Genomic DNA, 27,773 nt, shown 5'->3' with positions numbered 1-27,773 from the left:
TGTAATATGTTTAAAAGCTATATATTTTGTAGGGTTAAGTTTAGGGAAGTGTAAGGAGTGTTAAAGGACTTAATTACCCTTAAAACAACTCAAAACGGAGTGTTTTTGACACCTGGAATTGACTTAGGCGGCACCCAAGTTATTTCCTAAGCTAGGTTAGGCGACACCTAACCAATCTCCTATTCTTGGACTGGGTGGTGCCTAACCAATCGGCTATGCTTACTGTCTCTCACAAAAATAGGCATAACATTTTGCTCGGGTATTGGTTTATGGCGAAATTGGTATCATTGGAAAGATAATTTGATTATCTACAATTTGGTGGTTCTAAATCAGCCAAAATACCAATTAACGTCAATTTATACTCATTCAAAGATGACTCTTGCAAAATCGAACACTAAAACTTGATGGATTCAAAAACTCTTAGCTTGTATTACCTTAAGTGACTCATATGAATATGCTTAATGCATCATAAGCTATCCTATCACTAGGATATTCATTGTAAGTCATGTACTCAAGTATGAATCACAGGATAGGAGATTTCATATGTAGGTATACTTATTCACTTCCTAGCTTAGAAACATGCGGGGTATTACAAAACATGTTTAGGAAAGTTAAGGGTATGTCTCAAAAGAGTTTCTGGATTTTTGGATGGGATTCAGGGCATGTATGGAAAATAGAGGCAGTGAGCCCCCACGTTAGGGATGTGCCACGTAGGCCATTCTTAGGGAATAGGGTATATATTGTAGAGGCAATTCCCATGGAATAGGTACCGCGTTCTGGAGGCTATTCCCCCATAATGGGGTCCACACCGCAGATGTCACTCCTATACTAGTCCAGTTCCACGATTAAAGGGGCCAAGAGAGTAATTTGGTCCTTTCACTTCAACCCCAATCATCCAAAACATTATTTATAACATTCGTAGAAGCATTATTTGCCCATAACCCTTAAAACAACTCACGTAAAAACCCTTCCTCTTCCTAAGAACAAAAATTCAAGATTTCTTTCTTAAGAACTCAAGAATTTAAGTTCTGGTTTTAAGATTTCTTCAAGAATCCATTCAATTAAGGTATGTGGGGTATTCATCAATGGGTCCCTATCACCCATTAAGCCCTAAACACCCTCTCTTTGATTAAAATATGGGTTTTTCCTTCATTATGAAATTTCATATGTTCAAGATGAGTTTAGTTCATGCTCTTCCTTAGTAATTTGAATTCAATCTATGTCCACATATGATACCATGAAAAAATAGCTTATTTCATGTTTTAATTTTTAATTTCCCATGTCATATTTAAGTGATTTCATGTTACAATATCAAATTATGTATTAAATCATGTAAATATGTTGTCCTCTCATGTTTAACATATTCCTATGTTCAAATTCATGCTTCGTACCTATTTTTTTGAAATGTCTTATGTTTTGGGTCTTTGAACTATGATTCCATACCACTGTTTTAAGCATTGTTATCATATTTTTCTAATCATTCAGTGCTGGCAGGTTATGAACACCTAACCTATGTATTTTATATATTTTTTCTTTCAAGTAAAAAGTCAGCTTGACTATGGTTTTATTATCATATTCAGGATATTATGTTCATGCCGAGCATTCACAAATATAGTACCATGTCATATTAAATGACTAATAATACCAATGTCACTAAAAGTGGAGTAACACTTAGCACAGAGTGAACATAGGGATGGCCTCTCCCCTATCAGTTAGGCATGAGATATTAGTAGCAGTCCTTATGTTCAAGACCTACACCACAACCATATATTATGAAGGGTCCCTTGCCAGCTAGGCATGACACCCTTATCCTTTAGGACATTATCCTTGTAGATCAATATCATCATTCATGTGTTGGTACCCCTAGGAAGGTACCAGCACCCTTCTAATAAGGATTATAGGTTGGATCCTAATAGCTTAGATTGGGTCATGTCGATTGTATTTAGCTCCCACAGTCTTAGTGTTGTATTCAGAATAAATAAGCTTAGGTTTGCATGACTAAGTATAAAAACTTTAGTTATTTAGTTATTTTATAATAGTGATTCAGTCACTCAGGTTTACAACTTATTTCAGTATATGTTTATGCTTGGTCTTGTATTTTCAGTGTTATATGTTCATACATTCATGTTCATTTGTCATATGTTTTTTCACTTAGTCCTTACCTCATGTATTAGTACTTTCAAAGTAGTGATTGCTTACCTTTATCTTGTGCTATGTTGTATTATATCATATCTCTGAACACTCAGTTTCCCAACCATCCTTAGACAATTTAACAGTTCCCCACAGCAATGGTGGCGAGTCCTCATCCATCGAGGATGTGACATGTCATTTTAGTTATTTATGTATTTATTTATGTTTTGTTAAATGGAGTTAGTTGGGGGTTTATCCCATCAACTCCATATATTTAGAGGCTTTCAGACAGACAGTCTAGTTTCTAGTATTTATTAGATACTTCAGACATGTCTTTAATATATTTCAGTATTCAGATTGACAGTTCCTTATTAGTTTATCATCCACACATGTTGTTTTACTTTCATTTCATTAAGTTCTCATAGTAGGTACCAGACTATGGGTTAGCTTGGGGTCACTTGTGTCCTTAAGCACCGTGTCACAACTAGGGGGTAGCCTCGGGTCCTGACAAAACTTGGAATTAGAGCCTAAGGTTTTAAAAGTATACTATGGTATCTGAAAGATGCATTGAATAGAGTCTTATGCATGGGTGTAAAGAGCACTACATTTATTGACAAGGGGCTGCAACATACTTTTAGGAAAGTTTTCCTTCTTTTAGTAATCATGTCGTACGAAAGAGTATGAGCTCTATTGAATTCCTCTTTCTAACTCATCTAGTGCCTTCTAGAAGGAACAACGAATGAAGGAACGGAGATGAGCCCGCACCACCACTTATTCAGGAATATCCCCTGAACGACTATATTTCTCATGTTGGGGCTAGTTTCACAGCCTTGGCCCATTCTATAATCACTCAAAAAAATTAGTAGGTTGTTGCCCCAGGATAATTAGGATAGAGTGTCAGGATTTAAGTCCTAGGGTAGTATAGGTAGTGGTCATACCAATATGCTCTGTAGAAAGTATGGTAAGAATTATCAAGATGAGTGTAGAGTTGGTAGTGATAGGTGTTTTGGGTATGGAAAATCAGGCTAAAGGGTAAGACAGTGCGTTGTGGATATATGATGTGTAGAAGTGATTGCCATCAGGGCCAGACTAATTATTTAGCAGCACCAGCAGGTCATTTTCCTCAGTAGGGTGCCACGTCTAGTGCCACTAGTAGGCAGCATTAGAATAGACTGTATGCTCTCCAAACTCGACATGATCTGGAAAGTTCTACTAATATGGTTATGGGTATGTTATAAGTCCTTCATCATCATGTTTATGCATTATTAGATCCTGAAGCTTCCCTTTTTTTGTGACTTCTTAAATAGCTGTAGACTTTGGTATCAGTCCAGAAACATTAGTAGAGCCTTTCTCAGTATCTACCCTAGTGGGTAAGTCTATTGTATCCAAAAGGGTATAGAGAAATTTCCCTGTTATGGTGTCTCCGAAAGTTACTTCTATTGACCTAGTATAGTTAGAGATGATTGATTTTGATGTCATTCCCAGCATAGATTGGCTCCACTCATGTTATGCCTCAGTCGATTACAAATATAGAATTGTCCAATTCCATTTTCCTAATGATCCAATTATCGAATGGAGGGGTACATCAATGCTTAATGGTCAGTTTATTTCCTATGTTAAGGCAAGAAGGATGATACTTAAGGGGTGTATTTACCATCTTGTTTGAGTCAAGGACTCAAATTCTGAGACTCTGAGTCTTGAGTCAGTTTTAATTGTAAGGAAATTTTCAGAAGTATTTCCTGGGATTCCTCCCGAAAGGGAAATTAACTTTGGAATAAATCCCCTTCCAGATACCCAACATATATCTATTCCACCATATATAATAGATCCAATTGAGCTTAAGGAACTGAATGATCAGTTGAAGGATTTCTTAGATAAAGGTTTCTTCAGGCCTAGTATTTCCCTATGGGGTGCTCTAGTTCTATTCGTGCATATGAAAGGAAGTTCTCTCAGAATGTGCATCGACTATCTTTAATTGAATAAATTGACCATCAAGAATAAGTATCTATTTCCAAGAATTGATCACTTATTCTACCAACTTTAGGGTACAAGTTATTTCTCTAAGATAGACCTCAGATCTGGCTATCATCATCTCAACGTCAGAGAATGTGACATTCGAAAGACAACCTTTAGAACTGGGTATGGTCACTTTGAATTCCTAGTTATGTATTTTAGACTAATGAATGCCCCTGCAGCCTTCATGGACTTAAAGAACATGGTGTTCAAGTAGTAATTTCGGTTGTGACATCTAAAGGTAGAGGTTTTATCCTAAGGGGGAAATGGTATGCTTCATTGCTAGGGAAGGATATGTGTTCCGTGTGTTGATGGTTTGAGATAATGAATATTAGCAAAAATACATGGTGCACAGTACTCTATCTACCCAGAAGCTACTAAGATGTACTGTGACTTATGGAAAATATATTGGTAGAGTGGTATGAAGAAAGATATTACAGAGTTTATGGCTAAGTGTTCAAACTGTTAGTAGGTTAAGGTTGAGCACCAAAGGCCTAGTTGTACGCTTTAGGATTTTAGCATCCCCACTTAGAAGTAGGAGGTAGTGAATATGGATTTTATGATAGGATTGCCTTGTACACGTCGTCAGCACAATTTAATTTGGGTCATTGTAGATAAAATGACCAAGTTAATCCATTTCTTTCTAGTTCATACTTTATATTTTGTTGAGGATTATGATAGACTCTATCTCAAGAGTTGGTTGGTAAAATTGCATGGGGTTTCATTGTCTACCATTTTAAATAGAGGTACTTAGTTTACCTCTCACTTTTGGAAGGTTTTTTAGAATGGTCTTGGTACCCAAGTTCATCTCATTACAGCTTTCCATCCTTAGATGGATGGTCAGGTACAGATGACCATTCAAACATTAGAGGACATGTTGAGGGCTTGTGTTATGGATTTTAAAGATAGTTGGGATAACCGCTTACCTATAATTTAGTTTACCTACAATAATAGTTATCACTCTAGTATTCAGATGGCTCCGTTTGAGGCTCTCTATTAGAGGATATGTATATCTTCTATTAGTTGGTTTAAGGTAGGTGAGGCCACTTTGATGGGGCCAGATTCGGTGTTTGAGGCTACAGAGAAAGTTTAGTTAATTTAGGAGAGGCTGAAGACAACCCAAAGTCATCAAAAATCTTATACAGATGTGAGGAAATGAGATCTTGAGTTTGATATTAGTGACTTGGTCTATTTGAAAATTTCACCTATGAAAGAAGTGAAGAGATTTAGAAAGAAGAGGAAGCTCAGTCCCCGATATGTTGGCCAATATAGAATTTTGCACCGCTTTTGTAAGGTAGCTTATGAGTTAGAGTTGCCTGTAGATTTGGCAACAGTACATCCGGTGTTCCATGTTTCTTTGTTAAAGAAATACATTGGTGATTCGGCTTTACCTGTTTCCTTAGAAAGTATAGATGTTAAGGATAGCCTTTCCTACAAAGAAGTCCCAGTTGAGATCCTTGATAATTAGATTCGTAGGCTAAGGAATAACGAAGTTTCTTTGGTTATGGTTCTATGGAGAAATCAGTCCATGGAAGGAGCTACTTGGAAAGCAGAAGTAGATAAGCTAGCCCGGTATCTTCATCTTTTCTCCACAAATTTAGACTCAGCTTGAGGTAATGGTTTTCTTTAGGATAAGTTTTTTCTTTCTCTATTTTAGATATGCAACTATTCTAATGTCATAGCATGCATTCATGAAATCAGTTCAGCCTATGTAGCATGTATTATATTTTAGACCCAGTTATTTGATTATGTTTCAGCTTATCAATATTCAGTATAGACTTTCAGTCTCTGTAGTACCTCAGCTTAACTAGTTTTATTCGACGATGAATGTCCCCAAGGGGGAGATATTGTAATACCTTGTAAGATTCTAAGCTCGATTCAGCTTTTAGTTGCATGCTTAAGAGGTCCAAGGCTTGAAAGTTTCACTAACTATTTAGGACTTAGTCTTTTTCAAGACCCTAAGACTTTACAGATTTTATTTTTGGCTTTCTCGACCTCTAGACGTTCGTCTTTGAGTTGAAACATGTTTAGGAGGTTAATGGTATGTCTCAGAAGAGTTTCAGGATTTTAGGACGAGATTCAGGGTGTGTTTAGATAGCGGAGGCAGTGAGCCCCACGATAGGGCTGCATCACATGGGCCATTCCTAGGGAATAGAGTCCACATCGCAAAGTCCATTATCAGGGAATAGGTACCGCATTGCGGAGGCCAATCCCCCAGAATGGGGTTCGCGCTGTGGAGGTCACTCCCTCACAAGTTGTGATGCCCTGAAAAAAATTTCCATTAAGATCTCGGACGAAAATGTGTTGAATTCTAATCTTTATTGTGATTAATAATTTTTCTGTGAGGAATTTCTAGATATGCAACCTTTCATTACGTAGAGCATCGAATAAGCTTTCCAACGATATATGGATCATCCAAAATGGACAATCAAAAGATGAGTTATGATCATTCCGATCTAACCGTGAATAATGGTGAACAGTAAATGTGCAAGAAAAAAATACTGAGACCAGGCGAATTTTAGGATCAACTTCAAACAATCATAACTCCTTCTACATAATGATCTAGGTGAGATACTATATATCAACAAAAATCTCTGAAAGTCCTCTTTCCAATGAAATTAGTTTCATCCAATTTGGCCATCGGAGAAAAAGGTTATGGTCGATCTACTTCAGCCTATCAAAATAGTCCACCAAAGGAAAGATTTGACATTATTTGATTTTTAAGGGTATTTTGGTCATTCCGACTCTAATCCATCCGGGTAAACCATTGATTTAAGTCCATTAAGAGAATTCAATAGCTCATTTTTCTCCAAAATTTCGTAAGGCTCAAACCCCAACCCTACTACTCCAAAATTCATCCTTCTATATCTCTTGATTGAACCATAAAAATTTTAAATTGATTTGGGATTCGAGTTGATCATGTTAAGGGCTTCGAAAAGCACCCTTTATTTTCGTGAATAAAGTTTCAGAGTCAGAAGTTCATATTCATCTTCTATTTTTAGGTATGTGGGGCTTTGAACAAGATTATTCTTTCAATCTTATGCCCGATATTATTGTTGAATTACATTGACATGAGATTTTACATGTTTTACCATGAATTGAAAATATGGTTTTATATCTTATATTATTGTCCATGAGCTATGGGATTATATCATCCGATATCTATATGATATTAAGATGGAATTATGTCGAAAAAGTATTTGATTATGAGAGTATGATGATTTAATTTGTTAAGCCTTGATTTATACTATCATTCCACTATTTCCTTATTATGAATTTATAATTGATATTGGAAATTCTATATCCCTACAATGGGTTGATGTCTCAAGTAACTTTAAATGAGAGTTGGATGGCAAATTGAGAAATGTTGATATTGAAGTTGCAATGAGTCTTGGTATTTTTTAGATGGTTTTGATGAGTTAAATTGTTTAAAATATTATGTATTGAGTCTTTATATCCTTGTCCAAATGTCGAGTCGGTTATGGTTCAATGCATTGATACCTTGTTGATGTTGAGGAAGATTAAAATGTTTTGAGCTAAAATGTGTTGAGTTAGGAATCCACAAATTGATATGATTTGATAAATGAGAAAGAGATCTTATTTGGTCTTTATGATAGACCCTTGTGATGTTGTGGTGGATTTCATAATGCGTTCTGATCTTGTCGGGGAGTAGTACTTAGCACCAAGAGGGAAATTTGGTATTTCCCTAAATATATGTGCCACCATAGGGTTGTTTGATGATGATATTATTGGCCAGAGATCCCGATTGTGATTATTGTAGTTTTAAGGTAGTACGCCCTGGCAAAGAGTATGACGCTCCCTCCAATAGGGGTTTCAAATGCTGGTATTCCACATAGCTCACGTGGGGTTGTCGGTTATAGGAAACTCCCCTGTCCATAAGAGTCATGTTTATTGAAATACCGAGTCACTCCGAGTTTTGATGTGGTAAGTCAAGTTGCCTATGATGATCTATAATGATTTATGAGGTTTTTCTACTACATTTCCTATCTAAGATGTTATGAGTTGCATGATTCAATGTCACTCAAGCCAGGTGTGTCATTATAGTCCATATGTACATTTTTATGAAATTTATGATATTATTTAAATTTCTTATGTGCCCCCACAAACTCAGTATGCATCTTATGCTGACCCACATATTTCTCTATGGGCTACATTCTTACCATAATGTAGGTTCAGGTACTCAGCCGCAGCCACAACAGTGATATTCGAGTGCCGCATCTAAGTTCCTTCAGTGGTGAGTCCTCATGGTTCGAGGACCAAGTTGCTAGTTTTGGTGCTGTTGTTTTGTGATCCCTTTGGCCTATTGAGTTAGTTGGGGGTTTGTCCCAATGGATCATTGATTTTGCTGTATAGAGGCTATGTCAGACTAGTGTATTGTTGGGTTGGTTTGTGTATAGACATTCCATATATGTACAGTCTAACGATATTCTGTGCCATGTACGATGTGATATGATATGTACTTATATATATATCCTTAGCGTAGCATGTATGCTATTATGTTGGAACTCAAGGGTAGTGTTTTTTCTTAAAGGGTTAGCTTGAGGCTACGTGTAGCCTTAGGCACCATGTGGCATCTCGGGATAATATTTCAGGGTGTTACAAACTTGGTATCAGAGAGTAAGATTGTGAAGAGTCCTAGGGAGTCTGACAAGCCGTGTTACGTAGAGTCTTGAGCATCGGTGTGTAGCGTGCCACACCTATGATCAAGAGGCTGCGGGGCGTTCTAGGAAAAGTAGTTTCTTTCTTTCTACAAGAGTCTATCATGCTTACAACGGTTTTCTTCTGTTGTTAATTCGTGCATTCTTATGACAGAAAATGCCGCCATGTTGAGCTCGCAGAAACAACAACCAACCTAAACCCATTGATCCATTACATGAGACGGTATCCCATGCCGAATTTTGGGCAGCTTTTCAGATGCTAGCCCAGGCATTTACCACAATACTCAGGCAAACGCTCCACTTTCGCAGGAAAATAATTCTGTAGCAGCACGAATTCGTGACTTTATGCGGATGAATCCACCAGAGTTTCATGGGTCGAGAGCAGGTGAGGACCCATAGATGTATGTTGATGAAATAAAGAAAATTACATAGATTATGCACGTGACCGAGGAAGAAAGTATGGAGCTGGCTTCTTATCGGTTGAAGAATATTGCCTATGACTGGGTGCAGATGTGGAATAAGGGTAGAGAGAAAGATACCGCTCTGGTGACTTGGCAATTATGCCAAGATGCTTTCTTGGATAGATTCTTTCCTCTTGAGTTATAGGAAGCTAAGATAGAGGAGTTTATGAATTTAAGACAAGGCTCCATGTCAGTTAAGGGCTATTGTCTTAAGTTTAATCAGCTATCGAAGTACGCTTCTAATATGATGGCTGACTCGAGGACTAGTATGAGCAAGTTTCTAACTGGGGTGTCGAGTTATGTAGTGAAAGAATGTAGATCTGCTATGATCAATAGGGAGATTGATCTTCCTAAGTTAATGATTCACGCCCAACAGATTGAGTCAGACAAGATAAAGGAAAGAGAAAGAGTAAGAGGGATTAAGAGAGTTAGATCAGAGCAACAGGGGTCTGGTCAGACTAGATTCTCCAGAGGGAATTGCCCTCAGTTTTAGAGACGTCCATTTATACCTACGCCTTTCTCAGCTAGTGCTCCCTTATATCAGGGTAGGCAGGAGCTAGAGAATAGGTCAGTACCTTCCAGATCTCAGGACAGTGTAAGCAACCGGCCTCATCCTCCTTCGTGTGCTAAGTGTGGTAAAGACTATTTTTGGGAGTGTTATATGGGGTAGCGGGGCTGTTTTGGTTGTGGAAAGTTGGTCCACATACTTAGAAACTGCCCGTATGCCAGACAATAGAGTCGTGATGCCCGTCCCCAGAGTCAGGCTATTAGTGCCCTGCCTCCCGCAGCCCGTCCAATTCCTTCTCAGGGTACTTTATCTAGTACTGCTGACGGTCAACGCCAGAATCATTTCTATGCTATACCACCTCGTCAGGAGTAGGAGGACTCTCCTGATGTTGTCACTGGTATGCTCCGTGTTTTTTATTTTGATGTCCATGTGTTGATGGACCCCGGTTTGAGTTTTTCTTATGTGATACCTCTGGTTGCTTTAAATTTTAAAATGGATCCTGAACTAATTTCTGAGCCTATTTTGGTTTCTTTTCCGGTAGGAGAGTCTGTCATTGCTAAGCGGGTGTGTAAGAAATGTCCCATTACTGTATTTCATCGGGTTATGTATGCTGATTTGATTGAGCTAAGTATGGTTGACTTTGATATCATTCTGGGTATGGATTGGCTTCACTCATGCTATCCGTCCATTGATTGTTGTGCCCGTATGGTCAAGTTTCAGTTTCCTGATGAACCTATCCTTGAATGGTCCGAGAGTTTTGTGATTCCTAAGGGTCGTTTCATATCCTATCTCAAAGCTAGGAAGTTGATTTCCAAGGGTTGCATCCACCATTTGGTTTGGGTTAAAGACACTAAGTCTGAAACCCCGACCATTCAGTCAATTAATGTTGTTAATGAGTTTCTTGATATCTTTCCAGAAGATCTCCCTGGAGTACCTCTTGATAGAGAGATAGAGTTCGGGATTGACCTTCTTCTCGATACTCAGCCTATTTCTATTTCTTCATATTGCATGGCTCCCGTGGAACTTAAAGAGTTGAAGGAGCAATTGAAAGATCTTTTAGAAAAAAGCTTTATCAAACCTAGTGTGTCCCCGTGGGGTGCACCTGTCCTGTTTGTGCATAATAAAGATGGTTCTTTGCGGATATGTATTGATTACTGGCAGCTTAATAAGGTTAATATCAAGAATAAATATCTGCTTCCTCAAATTGATGATTTATTTGATCAATTGCAAGGTGCGAGCTACTTTTCGAAGATAGACCTTAGATCCGATTATCACCAACTTAAGGTTAGGGAATTTGATATCCCCAAGACAGCCTTTCATACCTGTTACGGTCATTTTGTATTTCTAGTGATGTCTTTGCGGTTAACTAATACTCCAGTAGCTTTTATGGATCTTATGAACCGTGTATTCCGGCCATATCTGGATTTATTTGTAATGGTGTTCCTTGATGATATTCGTATTTACTCCCAACGTAAGGGTGATCATGCGGATCATCTCCGAATTGTGTTGGAAACTCTTCGAACTCATTGGTTGTATGCTAAGTTTAGTAAGTGTGAGTTCTGGCTGAACTCTGTAGCCTTCTTTGGTCGTGTTGTTTCTTCCGAAGGTATTAGAGTAGATCCTCAAAAGATTGAGGCTATAAAGAGTTGGCCTAAACCTATTTCTCCTTCTGATATCCAAAGTTTCTTAGGTCTAGCTGGTTATTATTGTCATTTTGTTGAATGGTTTTAATCTATTGCGTCTCCTATGACCCGTTTCACCCAAAAGAAAGTGAAGTTCCTATGGTCCGAATCTTGTGAGAAGAGTTTTCAGGAGTTGATGACTCGACTCACTTCAGCCCCTGTGTTGACTTTGCCTGACGCTGTTGATGGTTTTGTGGTGTATTCCGATGCTTTCAGAGTTGGTTTGGGTTGTGTATTGATGCAAAAGGTCAAGGTTATAGCTTATGCTTCCAGGCAGCTAAAGCCTCACGAGAAGAATTATCCTACCCATGACCTTGAATTAGCTGCCGTGGTTTTTGCTTTGAAAATCTGGAGACATTATTTGTATGGTGTCTATGTTGATGTCTTCACGAACCATAACAGCTTGCAGTATGTATTCACCCAAAGAGAGTTGAATCTTAGGTAGAGACGATGGTTAGAACTATTGAAAGATTATGATATGAGCGTTCTATATCATCCGGGCAAGGCTAATGTAGTAGCAGATGCCCTTAGTCGAAAGTCCATGGGTAGCATAACACATGTGGAGACTGGTAAGAAAGAGTTGGCCCGTGAGGTACATCGTTTGGCTAGATTAAGGGTTAGGTTGTTTGGTGATGCTGAAGGTAGTATAGGAGTGCAAAGCAGTTTCGAATCCTCTTTAGTTTCGGAAGTGAAGAAGAAGCAAGATAGGGATCCTACCTTGGTCCGGTTAAAAGAGTCAGTTAAAGACCAAAAGGTGGAGGTTTTCTCCTAAGGGGGAGATGTTATTTTGAGACTCCGAGAAAGATTATGTGTTCCTAATGTTGATAACTTAAAGTAGAGGATTATGGCGGAAGTGCATGGTACGCGATACACCATCCATGCTGGTGCTACCAAGATGTACCATGATTTGCAAGAAATTTATTGATGGAATAGTATGAAGAGGAACATAGCAGAATTTGTGGCAAAGTGCTCCACATGTCAACAGGTTAAAATAGAGCATCAAAGGCCCAGTGGCGTGATGCAATAGTTTAGCATTCCTACTTGGAAGTGGGAAGAAGTGAATATGGACTTATAGTTGATTTTCCTCCTTCTCGTCACCATCATGATTCGATTTGGGTTGTTGTAGATCGGCTAACAAAATCAGCTTATTTCTTGCGTGTGCATTCATCGTATACAGCTGAACTTTATGCTAGAATATATATTCGGGAACTCATCAGACTTCATGGAATCCCTTTGTCTATTATTTCTGACAGAGGTACTCAGTTTACCTCTCAGTTTTGGAAATCTTTCCAGAAGGGTCTCGGTACCCAAATTTGTTTAAGTTCTGCTTTCCATCCGCAAATAGATGGTCAGGCCGAGCGGACCATTCAGACTTTAGTAGATATGTTAAAGGCTTGTGTGCTTGATTTTAAAGGTAGTTGGGATGAGCACTTAGCATTAATCGTGTTTGCTTACAATAACAGTTTTCATACTACTATTGGAATGGCCCCGTTTGAAGCTTTGTATGGTAGAAGGTGTAGATCACCCATTGGTTGGTTTCAAGTTGGTGAGGCTGCCGTGACTGGACCGGATGTGGTGTTCGAGGCCATGGAGAAGGTTAAATTAATTCGGAAAAGGTTGAAAACTGCCCAAAGTCATCAAAAATCATACGCAGATGTACAGAGGAAAGACCTTGAATTTGATGTTGGTGATTTAGTGTACTTGAAAGTTTCACCCATGAAAGGGGTGAAGAGATTTGGGAAGAAAGGAAAACTAAATCCCCGTTACATTGGTCCTTATAAGATTGTGGATCGCATTGGAAAGGTAGTGTATAAGGTTGAATTGCCTGCGGAGTTATCTAACGTCCATCCGGTTTTCCATATTTCTATGCTTAAGAAGTCCATTGGTGATTCTGTTGTGATTGATCCTTCCAAAAGCTCGGGTATTCAAGATAGTCTTTCATATGAAGAGATTCTGGTTGAGGTTTTTGACTTTCAAGTTTGTAGGCTAAGAAACAAGGAAGTTCCTTTAGTTAAAGTACTTTGGCGAAATCAATCCGTTGAGAGTGCTACTTGGGAAGCCGAAGTGGATATGCGTGCCAAATATCTCCACCTCTTTCCTACGAATCCTGAGCATGTCAAAGGTATCATTCTCTTTTGATTTAATCCTTATTGCTATGTTTATCTTGGCTTGTGTATTTTCTACGATATTCAAAAATATCTAGAATGGAGTATACGCTTGGGCAAGATAATTTTTCTCTATATACTCATTTTCATAGTATTCTTGACCAACCTATCAACATTCAAGGATGAATGTTTCCAAGGGGGAGATGATGTGATGCCCTGGAAAAAATTTTCATTAAGATCTCGGACGAAAATGTGTTGAATTCTGTTCTTTATCGTGATTAATAATTTTTCTGTGTGGAATTTCTGGATACGCAATCCATCATCGCGTAGAGCATCGAATAATCTTTCCAACGATATGTGGATCATCCAAAACGGACACTCGAGCGATGATTATGATCATTCCAATCAAACCGTGAATAGTGGTGAATAGTAAATGTGCAGGAAAAAAATACTGAGGCCAGACAAATTTTAGGGTCAACTTCAAATGATCATAACTCCTTGTACATAAGGATCTGGGTGAGATACTATATATCAATAGAAATCTCTGAAAGTTCTCTTTCCAATGAAATTAGTTTCATCCAATTTGGCCATCAGAGTAAAGAGTTATGGTCGATCTACTTCAGCCTATCAAAATAGTCCATCAAAGGACAGATTTGACATTATTTGATTTTTAAGGGTATTTTGGTCATTCCCACTCCAATTCATCGGGGTAAACCGTGGATTTAAGTCCATTAAGAGCATTTAATAGCTCATTTTTCTCCAAAATTTCCTAAGGCTCAAAGCCCTACCCTACTACTCCAAATTTCATCCTTCTACATCTCTTGATTGAACCGTAGAAATTTCAAATTGATTTAGGATTCGATTTGATCATGTTAAGTGCTTCGAGAAGCACCCTTTATTTTTGTGAATAAAGTTCTGGAGTGGAAAGTTCATATTCATCTTTCATTTTTAGGTATGTGGGGCTTTGAACAAGATTATCCTTTTGATCTTGTGCCCGTTATTTTTGTTGAATTACATTGACATGAGATTTTACATGTTTTACCATGAATTGGAAATATGGTTTTATATCTTATATTATTGTCCATGAGCTATGGGATTATGTCATCCGATATGTGTATGATGTTGAGATGGAATTATGTCGAAAAAGTATTTGATTATGAGAGTATGATGATTTAATTTGTTAAGCCTTGATTTATACTATCATTCCACTATTTCCTTCTTATGAATTTATAATTGATATTGGAAATTCTATATCCCTACTATGGGTTGATGTCTCAAGTACCTTTAAATGAGAGTTGGATGGCAAATTGAGAAATGCTGATATTGAAGTTGCAATGAGTCTTGGTATTTTCCGGATGGTTTTAATGAATTACATTTTTGAAAATACTATGTATTGAGTCTTCATATCCTTGTCGAAATGTCGAGTTGGTTATGGTTCAATGCATTGGTACCTTGTTGATGTTGAGGAAGATTAAAATATTTTGAGCTAAAATATGTTGAGTTAGGAATCCACAAATTTATATGATTTGATAAATGAGAAAGAGATTTGATTTGGTCTTTATGATAGACTCTTGTGATGTTGTGGTGGATTTCCTAATGTGTTCTGAGCTTGTCGGGGAGTAGTACTAGCACCGAGAGGGAAAGTTGTTATTTTCCCAAACCTATGTGCCACCGTAGGGTTGTTTGATGATGATATTATTGGCCAGAGATCCCGATTATGATTATTGCAGTTTTAAGGTCGTACTCCCTGGCAAAGAGTATGATGCTCCCACCAATGGGGGTTTTAAATGTTGGTATTCCACGTAGCTCACGTAGCGTTGTCGGTTATAGGAAACTCCCCGGTCCATAAGAGTCTTATTTATTGAAATACCGAGTCACTCAGAGTTTTGATGTGGTAAGTAAAGTTGCCTATGATCATCTATAATGATTTATGAGGTTTTTCTACTACATTTCCTATCTAAGATGTTATGAGTTGCATGATTCATTGTCAATCAAGCCAGGTGTGTCATTACGGTCCGTATGTACGTTTTCACAAAATTTATGATATCATTTATATTTTGCATACGCCCCCACATACTCAGTACGTATCTTATGCTGACCTATATATTTCTCTATGGGCTACATTCTTACCATGATGTAGGTTCAGGTACTCAGCTGCAGCCACGACAGTGATATCCGAGTGTCGCATCTACATTCCTTCATTGGTGAGTCCTCATGGTTCGAGGACCAAGTTGCTAGTTTTGGTGCTGTTGTTTTGTGATCCCTTTGGTCTGTTGAGTCAGTTAGGGGTTTGTCCAATGGATCATTGATTTTGTTGTATAGAGGCTATGTCAGACTAGTGTATTATTGGGTTGGTTTGTGTATAGACATTCCATATACGTACAGTCTAATGATATTCTGTGCCATGTGCGATGTGATATGATATGATATGTACTTATATATATATCCTTAACGTAGCGTGTATGTTGTTGTCTTGGAACCCAAGGGTTGTGTTTTGGCTTAAAGGATTAGCTTGAGGCTACGTGTAGCCTTGGGCACCGTGTGGCATCTCGGGATGATATTTCAGGGCGTTACACTAGTCCAGCTTCGCGATTAAAAAGGTAAAGGGGGTAATTTGTTCCTTTTCTCTCAACCCCAATTATACAAAATACAATTTATAACATTCATAGAGTCATTATTTGCCCATCATCCTCAAAACAACTATCGTAAAAAACCTTCTTCTTCCCAAGAACAAAAATTTAAGATTTTTCTCTCAAGAACTTTAGAATCTAAGTGATAGTTTCAAGAATTCTTTGAGAATCCATTCAATTAAGGTATGTGGGGTATTCATTAATAGGTCCTTTTCACCCATTGAGCCTAAAAAACCCTCTCTTTAACTAAAATATGGGTTTTTCTTTCATTATGGAATTCCATATGTTCAAGATGAGTTTAACTTATGCTCTTCCTTAGTAATTCAATTTCAATCCATGTCCATATATGATCCCATGAAAAACTAGGTTATTTCATGTTTTAAATTTCAATTTCCTATTCATATTCAAGTGATTTCATGTTACAATATCAAATTATGTATTAAACCATGTAAATATATTGTCCTCTCATGTTTAACACATTCCTATGTTCAAATTCATGCTTCTCACCTATTTTTTGAAATGTCTTATGTTTTGGGTCTTTGAACTATGATTTCATACCACTATTTTAAGAATTGTTATCATATTTTTGTAATCATTCAGTGCTGGTGGGTTATAAACACCCGATAGCTATGTGTTTTAAATGTTTCTGCTTTCAAGTAACAAGTCAGTCAGACCATGGTTTTATTATCATATTTAGAACATCATGTTCATGATGAGAACTTACAAGTACAATACCATGTCTTGTTAAACGACTAATAACACCAATGTCATTAAGTTGGGAGTAATTCTTAGCACCGAGTGAACATAGGGATGGTGTCTCCCTCATCAGTTAGTCATGAGATGTTAGTCGCAGTCCCTAAGTTCCAAACCAACGACGCTATCATAGATTATAAGAGGTCCCCCATCAATTAGGCATGAGACTTTGTCCTTCAGGACATAGTCTTTGTGTATCCACATCGTAATTCATATGTTGGTACCCTTGGAAAGGTACCATTACCCTTCTAACGGGGGTTACAGGTTGGACCCTGATAGTTCACATTGAGGCATATCGGTTATATTTAGCTCCCACAGTCTCAGTGTAGTATTTAGAACAGATAAGCTCAAGTTTGCATGACCAAGTATACAGACTTCAGTTATTTAGTTATGTTATAACAGTGATTCAGTCACTCGGGTTTACAACTTATTTCAGTACATGTTTATGATTGGTGTTGCATTCTCAATGTTACATGTTCATGCATTCATGTTCAGGTGTCCTATGTTTTTCAGTTAGTCCTTACCTTATGTACTAGTACATTTAAAGTATTGATCGCATACCTTTATCTTGTGCTATGTTGTCTTATAACATAGGTTCGAACGTACAGTTTCCCGACCATCCTTAGGTATCTTAGTAGTTCCCCACAACAGTAGTTGTGAGTCCTCATCCATCGAGGACGTGGCATATTATTTTTGTTATTTTTCTATTTCCTTAAGTTTAGTGTAGTGGAGTTAGTTGGGGGTTTGTCCCATCCACTTCATATGTTTAGAGGCTTTCAGAAAAATAGTTTAGTTTCCAATGTTTATTAGATACTTAAGACATGTCTTTTATATATTTTAGTATTCATATTGACAGTAACTTATCATTTTATCTTCCGCATATGTTATTTTACTTTTATTTCATTCAGCGCTCATATAAGGTACCAGACCATGGGTTAGCTTGGGGTCATTTGTGGCCTTAAGAACCGTGTCGCGACTAGGGGGTAGCCTCGGGTTGTGATTTCCAGGCTACAAAAAGGGGAGGCAACCAAGCCAACTAATATGGGGGCTAGGTTATTAGAAATGGTGCTCAGGCTAGTAAATATAGTGGTCAGGGTGATGATAGGGCCTAGTTTTATGTTTTTTCAACTCATATGCTTCTGATCTTATGATCACATATACTATTCTTATCTATGATTATATGACTTCTATATTGTTTGATCCTAGTTCTACTTTCTGTTATGTATATGTGAAATTTACCTTAGACCGGAACTTAGACTACAAATATTTTGATACTCCTATGTATGTGTACACACCAATCAGAGTTTTTATATGTATTGATCGATGGATTGTTCATATCCTGTGATGTTTATCAGGTTTAAGACCTTGGTAGACTTAATGATTCTAGAAATTAATGAATTTGATCTTATCTAAGAGATAAGTTGATTGTATCCTTATTATGTCATTCTTGATTATTATGCTAAAACTATTACTATTGCGCTTTCCATGATAAAGAAGTTAGAGTTGTAGAGTACTTTTAAGCCCACTCATATAAGGATTGTATTAGCTATTCATCCCCTGAAATTCATAAAGAAGGGTTGTAGGGCATTTCTTACCCATCTTTTAGAAGATAAATTCATAGTTCCTCCTATAATTTTTGTCCCAATTATTTGTGAGTTCTTAGAAGTGTTTCCTAGTGACCTTCCAGGTATGCCTCTAAACTAAGAGTTTGATCTCTATATAGATTTAGAGATCTGGGAAATCGGCCCTTCTCTATCCCTCTATCATATGGCACTAACAGAGTTGAGAAAGTTGAAATATCTGTTACAAGAATTGTTAAAGAAGGTTTTTATTCACTTAAGCATTTCTCTTTGGGGTGCACCTATTTTATTTGTTAAAAAAAGGATGATATCATGAGATAATGCATAGAGTACCATCAATTAAATAAGGTAAACATTCACAATAAATATATTTTGCCTAAGGTAGATAATATGTTCGACCAGTTGCAAGGAACTACTGTATTCTCCAACATTGATTTAAGATCAAGCCATTACTAGCTCAAGGTTAGGGAGAGGGACATCCAAAAGACTAATTTTTGTACTCGTTATGGGCACTATGAGTTCTTAGTCATGTGTTTTGGCTTGACTAGTGCCCTAATTGCCTTTATGAGCCCAATGAATAGGGTCTTCAGTAGTTTTTTGATGCATTTGTTATTCTTTATTAGTGACATATTAGTTCACACCAAGAGTGAAGAAAAACATATGATGCATTTGCGTATAGTGTTGGGGTTGCTTAAGGAGAAGCAACTTTATGATAAATATTCCAAGTGTGAGTTCTGGCTATCTTTAGTGTCCTTCTTGGGGCACATATTTCTAAGGAAGGGGTTATGGTAGACATGTAGAAGGTTGAGGTAACATGGGGTACCTGTTTTGATTATGTCAGACAGAGGTACTTAATTCACATCCAATTTTTGGGGGCGGTTTTAATTAGAATTAGGTTCTAGGTTAGACCTATGTAGAAATTTCCATCCACGAACTGATGGTCAGTCGAGCGAACTATCTAAGTGCTTAAGGACATACTTCGGGCATGTGTTATAGACTTTGCAGGTTAGTAGGACCAATACTTTCTATTGTGTGAATTTTTCTACAGTAATAGCTACCATTTCAGGATTGATATGGCTCCTGTTGAGGCTTTTTATGGTAAGAGGCATATGCATTTAATTATGGGTTTGACGTATTCGAAGTAAGTCCTTAGGGAACTAACATACTCAAGTATTCAATGGAAAAAGTGAGTTTCATTTTAGAAAATCTCATAGAATCTCAAAGCCAACAGTGAGAGTATGCAAACAACAAGGTTGTAGATTTGAAGTATGCCCATGAAGGGTGTAATGTGATTTTTTAAGAAGGGAAAATTAAGTTTGAGATACATTAGAACCTTTGAGGTTTTGAAGTGAGTGAGGTCAGTAGCATACAAGCTGGTATTGCCTCCTAGCATGTCTGGGGTTCACTCGGTATTCCATATGTCATTATTAAGAAATACCATGAAGATGAAGACTATATTATTCAATGGGGCCTTGAGTAGTTTGATAAGGATTTATAATATGAGGAGGAACCAATTAAAATATTTAGTATATCTGTGAGAAAGTTGAGAACTCGAGTCATTCTATGTGTAAGGGTTTAATGGAAAAACTATGCCATTGAAGAAACAACTTGGGAGACAAAGGTTGACATGCATAAATGGTATCCACACTCGTTTATTGACCCAGATAAATTTTTGTTTGAATTTTATCATCTCGGTCTAGTTGTCATTTGGGAAGGAATGAGGGGTAAATTGGTATCTAATGTAATGACCTAGTGTTGGAAGATTTGTAGGGTTTACTAGCCTAAGAGAATCTTTTATCAGTGTAAGTATTAGTGGTGGTGTTGGACTTGATTTTTAGATAGATAACAAGTTTAGGAAGTTGTAGAAACTTCCACATTAAAAACAGAATTATAGAACTCTGGTTATAGAGTTTACCATAGAGGGGTTAGTTTCCGATTTCATATTTTGAGGAATGTACTGTAAAATAGGAAAAATTAGAGAGCAGACCCAAGATTCTATCTTGGGGCTGCTGCAGCAAAATAGAGAACTACTATAGTGGAAAAAGAACTGCCGAAGTGAAAGTCTGCATTGAGTTTTGCAATGGTAATTTAACTGTTGCAACGGTAACGTATAGTGTTTTGATAGTTTTAAATCCAGATAATGTTTTTTATTCCCTAATTTCCAAAAAATGTGAGAGATATTTGGGAAAGGAAAATTTCCATAGAAATTTTTAATTTTCATTATTGGAGGTAAGTTTTTTACATTTTAAACTTGAATTACTTCTTATAATCCCCAAAAATCATTAGAAAATTAGTTCATGTTGGAATTTAAGGTTTAACCCTAATTCATGAAATTGATGTAAATTTGTGGGAATGAGTATAAAATTAGTATATTATGATTCTAGGGTGTAAGAAAACACTAATGGAAGTAAAATCACAGTTGTTCATGTCAAATAAAGTAGGGTTCATATGGTGGGAAAATCCTTCTATGATAATTTAAGATAATTTCATGGTTAAAAATGGCTAGTTATTAATCCCTAGTGGTTAAAAGGGCATGAAATTAAAATGATTGTATAATCTTATTTTTATAGATCAAGAGCAAATTGAAAGGTAAAAAAGGCAAGCTTATGGCATAAAATTGTTGTTTAGAGGAATCTAGGTAGGTTACGGTTTATTATAGAAATTAGACTTTCTTGGCTCTGTGCTTATATATGAATTGAGTAATTATGATTGCTTTCAAGCACTACTTGAGAGTATTGACTAAATTGTGTATTTATACATATTGATGTTGTTGAGATGGTAATGATGATGATATACAACTCATGATGTTCATGAAGTTATTAATGATGATAATGTTGAAGAGATGATATTGATGTTGATTGTGTATTGGAATCATGATGTTCAAGAAGATGATGATGATGTTGATGAGATTGGAAATATAAAGAGATGATGCACACATCTTGCATTTATTCATTCATCCGTTTATATGCATTGAAATTTGGTTATAATCATGTGTTGTGATGCAACTTATTGTTGAACATGGTTAAGTGTAGACATGTATGAACCTTAATTGTATTCCCTCTAAAGTGAAGTGTCAAAATTGTGTTTTTGTCTTTGATTTTTATTTTTGTTATGATCGCATTGCATTTATTTAGTATACTTATTTGTATGACAATAGGTTGAGTAATCCTATGATGCCTATCATAATGCTACCTGTACTCTTTTTCTTGTAGAGTGCAAAACATGTTCTAGTGGTTGCAATGAGACCTTGGCTCTAGCTAGTAGTCTCAAACTTTGATCAAATGGTGAACACCATGATCGAAAAACCTTTGGATCTTCATCTTGATGATTGATGTGCCATGGTTCATAGCACTTACGATGATTAAACTTGGAGAATATGTATGTACTTATGGATATTTTGTTGGATTTGATGTGTTTTTGGAGTGATTTTGCAGGAAATTAGGTGTTTTTGGAGTGATTTTGCAGGAGATTTTGCAGGGTTGTAGGAACCCTAGCAGATTAACAAAGTAGAGGAAGTGCCAAGTCTTTCTAGATAAATATTCTTGCATGTATTACGGTTTTCTTCATTTTTATTAATTTTTTAATGGTGTACAATATTAGAAACATGCGTTTTTCACTATGAGCCTGACTGGGAGGTAGAGATTGGGAAAAGGAGATCACAACAGTAATTTGGTGTTAATTACCAAAATAAGCTTACCTGAACTATCTACCTAAGACGGTTATTATTCATCTAATAACTTGAGACTCATAAGGTAATAGTTAACTAGGATCCAAGATAAGGGTTAGTAAGGCGAGATCTTGAGACTGAAAAGGTAAAGGGTAAAATCATTTAATAAATCCACAAGATAGTTGATTGTACATAACTTATTAGATTCTGCATGCAGGGTATTAGAATAGTTCAATAGTGCATGGTTAATCTGCATAGTTAGAAGTCAGGGGTAACACAAGCCTAGTGTTCGTCTTAGATTGATTACAACCTTAAGCAACCAGTTCTTGTTACTTTTTACTATTTCTGTAGATCCCTCCATTTACTTTTCTGTAATGTTGTTGATTTCAACAAATTAAAGTAAGATTTATTACGTATTCCCTATAGGATCAACCCCAACCTAGTTGGATTACTATATTATGACAATGATCACTTTATCCTTCAATTGGAGATGTAGTTTTGGCGATATCAAAATTTTGGTGCCGTTGTCGAGAAATACAATCGTAGATTAACTAATTGGAGTTGTTGTGGTAGTCAGGTTTTTCTTTTCTATTCTTCTTTAGTTATATGCTTGTATATGCCTACCCTTCTTTGTATGACAACTTGGCCAGAGAAAGTGTGGAGTGGTGAATACTTCCTTATTATTGATCCTTATCATTTTGATATAGTGCAATATTATAGGAGTGTGGTAGATATAGTGTGAGAACACAAGGATAGCTTGATGAAAGTATTGACACACCTTGCAAACAAAAATCATGAGCTTATTCAAAAGGTAGATAGGTTTGGATTAGATATTCACCACTTACGAGTAGAGTTGATGTAACGCCCAGAATTGATACCTAGAATGCTACATGGTGCTAACAATCCCGAAGGACCATAAGCTAACCCATAACTGATATCTGCAACTGAGCACTGCATAATATACTGTATAAATGTGGAATAAAAGGACTGAAAGGCCATAAGATTTAAATATCTGATAAAAAAATAACATTTGGAAATACGGTATATCAATACCAAACTGAAATAAACTATCTGAACATGTTAGTCTGAAAGCCTCTAAACTGTCTAAAAAACTATGGAGTTGATGGGACATGTCCATAACTAACTCCATCTACTAAAACTAAAATAATGAAGTAATGAACTAATCATGCTATCTTGAATGATGAGGACTCACTGCAAAACTACCGCTACTGGCTGAATCCAAAGCTAAGTGCGATCGGGAACTTGATCGTCCGAACCTATGGTATAAAACACCATAGCACAAAAGAAAAGTATGCGTCAGTACGTCTGAATGTACTGGTATGCAAAGTGAGGTAGGATGAATGCATGAGGTTCATATGTATGAACTAAATGACTGAATAACATGAACATGAGAATGCATACATGAATACGTAATTGTAAATAAGATCATGATAATACTAACTACTGAGTTTGAATACTGATAACATGAGTTTCGTATAACTGATATACTGTTAACTGAGTAGCAGTGTTAATCCACCTCATCAACCCTCAACTGTCAGTGTTGATGTCTTAACCTATGCTGGCTAAATAGTTCTGGAACGCAAGGATTGATTCTAAGGATCACATCCTCTACTGCCAGTGTGTGCCCTCATCCTTGGGTTGGCTCGGTGCTGAATCATACTCCCAACTGAATATACATTGAATTGATTATACTAAGATGAGCTAGATAGAGTTCACTGAATTCCGTGGATTGACGGAATATTTTTGAATTCTGTTAACGAACTGTGTTCATGAGATTACTGAGTTTTACTGAGTTATGTAACTGGCTGAATTCTAGTGAGTTCTAAAAATGGCTGAGAATACTACTGATCATAGCGTGACTGAGATTACGTAAAACTAACAGTGTCTCAAAGCACACAACTAAATTTTTGGGAACAAGTAACCCTAAGACTCGATAGCATGACACTGACAAGACATGACACTTCTTGAACACATGACCATAGTCAATGATTCATAGTACAAATATTGGGGATTTTCATGAAGTATTTGTCTTTCATAAGCTTACACATGAATAGAATACATATAAACATGTCATAATTTTGTAAGTCTAATCTCAGGAGCATTTCATCAAACCATTACAATGAATAAAAATAACACGGGGGTCATTGTGAACGTAAGGGTAAAGCATGGATTCATCAATTCGGTCACAATTGAGTCATAAAGCATAATTTTATTCTCTTAGGCATTTTAGCAAACACCTTGCATACATAACTTGACGCTTAGACATGAACTGTAAAATAATACATCATGGCAACATTTTTCACTTAAAATACAAGAATTCCAACCACATGCTAACATAATTTCATTATATGTGTTTCAGATTTCAACTTGGTAATCATACAACAACATAAACATGTATATGATTCAATTCATAGTATGTAATTACAAGTTTATATTTTTGAAAGGGCTTCTTGATCTTCATGGGTGAAATAAAACCATGAATCAACACTTTACATACCTTAGATGGAAGTTTCTTGAATATTAACGGTGGAATCTCCTAGATTATAATTTTCAAATGAAAACCCTAGACTTGTTCTTGAGGGAATTTGAGAGAAACAACTACATTTTGGTGAAAACCTAGATGAATCTTGTGTTATAGGCTTATATAGGGGGTAGGAAATTGACCCTTTTGCCCTTAAAAATACGGACATTTATTATTGAAAACTGGCCATCGGCACAACTGGTGACGCGGCGCGTTGATGGCATCGATAAGATACTAGATGCAGCATGCCTTGATCGTGCTAAGCCTCAGTAGGTTTGAATCTGTCAACCTGCAGCAATGTTAACTAACGAGATAGGCAATGTGGCACGCCAAGATCGCTTTGGTCCACTATTTTGGGACCCCAAACATGGTCTAAATGAGTTCCAAAAAATTTGAAAACTGTTCGAGAACACCTATTGACCTCTCTTACCGTAAGTCAATAAAATATAGACCATTAAGAGACATTAAGGTCATAAAATGAGATTGCAAACTTTTGAAGGCCAAAAATAAACTAAGTCTAGGAAATTAGCTAGAATTTTCTAAGTCTAAGACCTCTTTACAAACTTAAAAGGATGGATTAAGCTTAGAAATTCTGCGGGGTGTTACAATATCACCCCCTTGGGAATATTCATCCTCGAATGAGACTAACTGAGATGGGAGAAATGATAAGCTAAAGTATATACTGGTCATGAACAACTGAAACATGAGTACATGACTGGTATTACTGATTTACTGCGATTCATGCTAGTATGCATATCTGATGCATGATTTCATGACTGAGCTGATACATAGATGTATGACTAGGAGTACTGATTCATTTGTTCATGAATATATGATGCACGAATACATAACTAACATTATGCATGAACACATGATTGAATATGCAATGGTAGTTGATACCAAGTTTATGATGGAAATCTAAGCATGAAACTGAATATGAAGTTATAACTGAAATTTGAACATGAAAATGAATAAGCTATAAGGAATGCTATTACCTTGGGCTGATTCTAAGTTTGCAGAGAAAAGGTGAGGATACTTGGTCCACATGTCTGCTTCTGCTTCCCAACTAGCTCTCTCAAAGGACTGATTCCGCCAAAGAACTTTGGCTAGAGGAACTTCTTTGTTCCTCAGTCTGTGAGTTTGGTAGTCAAGGATTTTGACTGGAATCTTTTCATAAGAGAGGTTGTTCTAAATGTCTATGCCCTTTATAGGGACTACAACTGCTGGGTCACCTATGAACTTCTTAAGAAAGGAGACATGAAACACTGGATGAACTGAGGCTATACCTGAAGGCAATTCGAGTTCATAAGCTACCTTGTCAAAACGATTGAGAATTTTGAAGGGACTGACATATCGCAGTCTGAGCTTTTCTTTCTTGCCGAACCGCTTCACTCCCTTCATGGGAGAGATTTTCAAATAAATATGATCCCTAATCTCAAACTTGAGATCTTTCTTATGCACATCTGCGTACGATTTCTGTCGGCTCTGACCTGTCTTGAGCCATTTTCTGGTAAACTAGATTTTCTCTAACGTATCAAATACCAAGTCAGGCCTTACTACTATGGCCTCACCCACTTCGAACCAACCGATTGGAGATCTGCATCTCCTATCATAGAGAGCTTTGAATGGAGCCATCTTAATACTGGAATGATAACTATTATTGTATGCAAACTCAATCAGAGGCAAGTGGTCATCCCAACTACCCTTGAAATCAATTGTACACGCTCACATCATATCTTCTAAAGTCTAGATGGTACTTTCTGCTTGACCATCTTTCTGGGGATGGAAGGCTGTACTAAGGTGAACTTGGGTACCAAGACCCTTTTGGAATGCTTTCCAAAAATGAGAGGTGAACTAGGTACCTCTATCTGAAACAATAGACAATGGAACACCGTGATATCTGACCAACTCCCTGATATAGATTTTGGCCTAATCCTCGGCTAAATAAGAGGTATGGACTGGAAGGAAATGGGCTGATTTGGTCATCCTATCTACAATGACCCAAACTGAATCATATTGATGATGAGTACGGGGAAAACCCATCACAAAGTCCATGTTCACTTCTTCGCACTTCCAAGGGGGAATATTGAACTCTTTCATGGACCCACTAGGCTTCTGATGCTCTATCTTAACCTGCTGACATGTAAAGTATTTAGCCATAAATTCTGCCACATCTCTCTATATGCCACTCCACCAATAGATCTCCCACAAGTCTCGGTACATCTTAGTGGCCCCTGGATGAATTGAGTAACGCACACCATGCGCTTCTGCAAGAATTCACTACCTTAAGTCATCTACACCTGACACATAGAGATTACCCTAACAACGCAATATACCATCTCACCGTTGGGAGAAACCTCAACCTTTTGATCTCTGACTGACTCTTTCAACTTGACTATACTGGAATTTCTATCTTGTTTTTCCTTAACTTCGGAAACTAAGGATGATTGTAAGCTGTACTGAACCCATATACTACCTTCCGCTGAATCGACTAAGAGAACACATAGTCAGGCAAGATGATGAACTTCCTGAGCTAAATTTTTCTTACTGTCCTCAACATGAGCAACACAACCCATAGACAGTCTACTGAGAGCATCGGCCACTACATTGGCCTTGCCCGGATAGTAAAGGACACTCATGTCGTAGTCTTTCAAAAGATCTAACCACCTTCTTTGATGGAGGTTAAGATTTTTTGAGAGAATATGTACTAAAGGATTCTTTTTGATTTGTTAACAAATCTACAGGCACCCCATACAAGTAATGCCTCCAAATCTTTAAGGCAAAAACTATGACTGCTAACTTAAGATCATGAGTCAGATAATTCTTCTCATGGGATTAAAGTTGTATGGAGGCGTAGGCTATGAACTTACCATATTGCATGAGGACATAACCCGAACCCACTCTTGATGCATCACAGTACATAATGAACCCATTTGAACCTTTGGGAAGAGCCAAAACTGGAGCTGAGGTGAGTCGAGTCTTCAACTACTGAAAACTCTTCTCACAAAGATCTGACCACTGAA

The sequence above is a fragment of the Capsicum annuum genome, chromosome 3 (assembly GCF_002878395.1).
Source record: "Capsicum annuum cultivar UCD-10X-F1 chromosome 3, UCD10Xv1.1, whole genome shotgun sequence".
Lineage (NCBI taxonomy): Eukaryota > Viridiplantae > Streptophyta > Magnoliopsida > Solanales > Solanaceae > Capsicum > Capsicum annuum.
Note: the sequence above shows the minus strand (reverse complement) of the source record.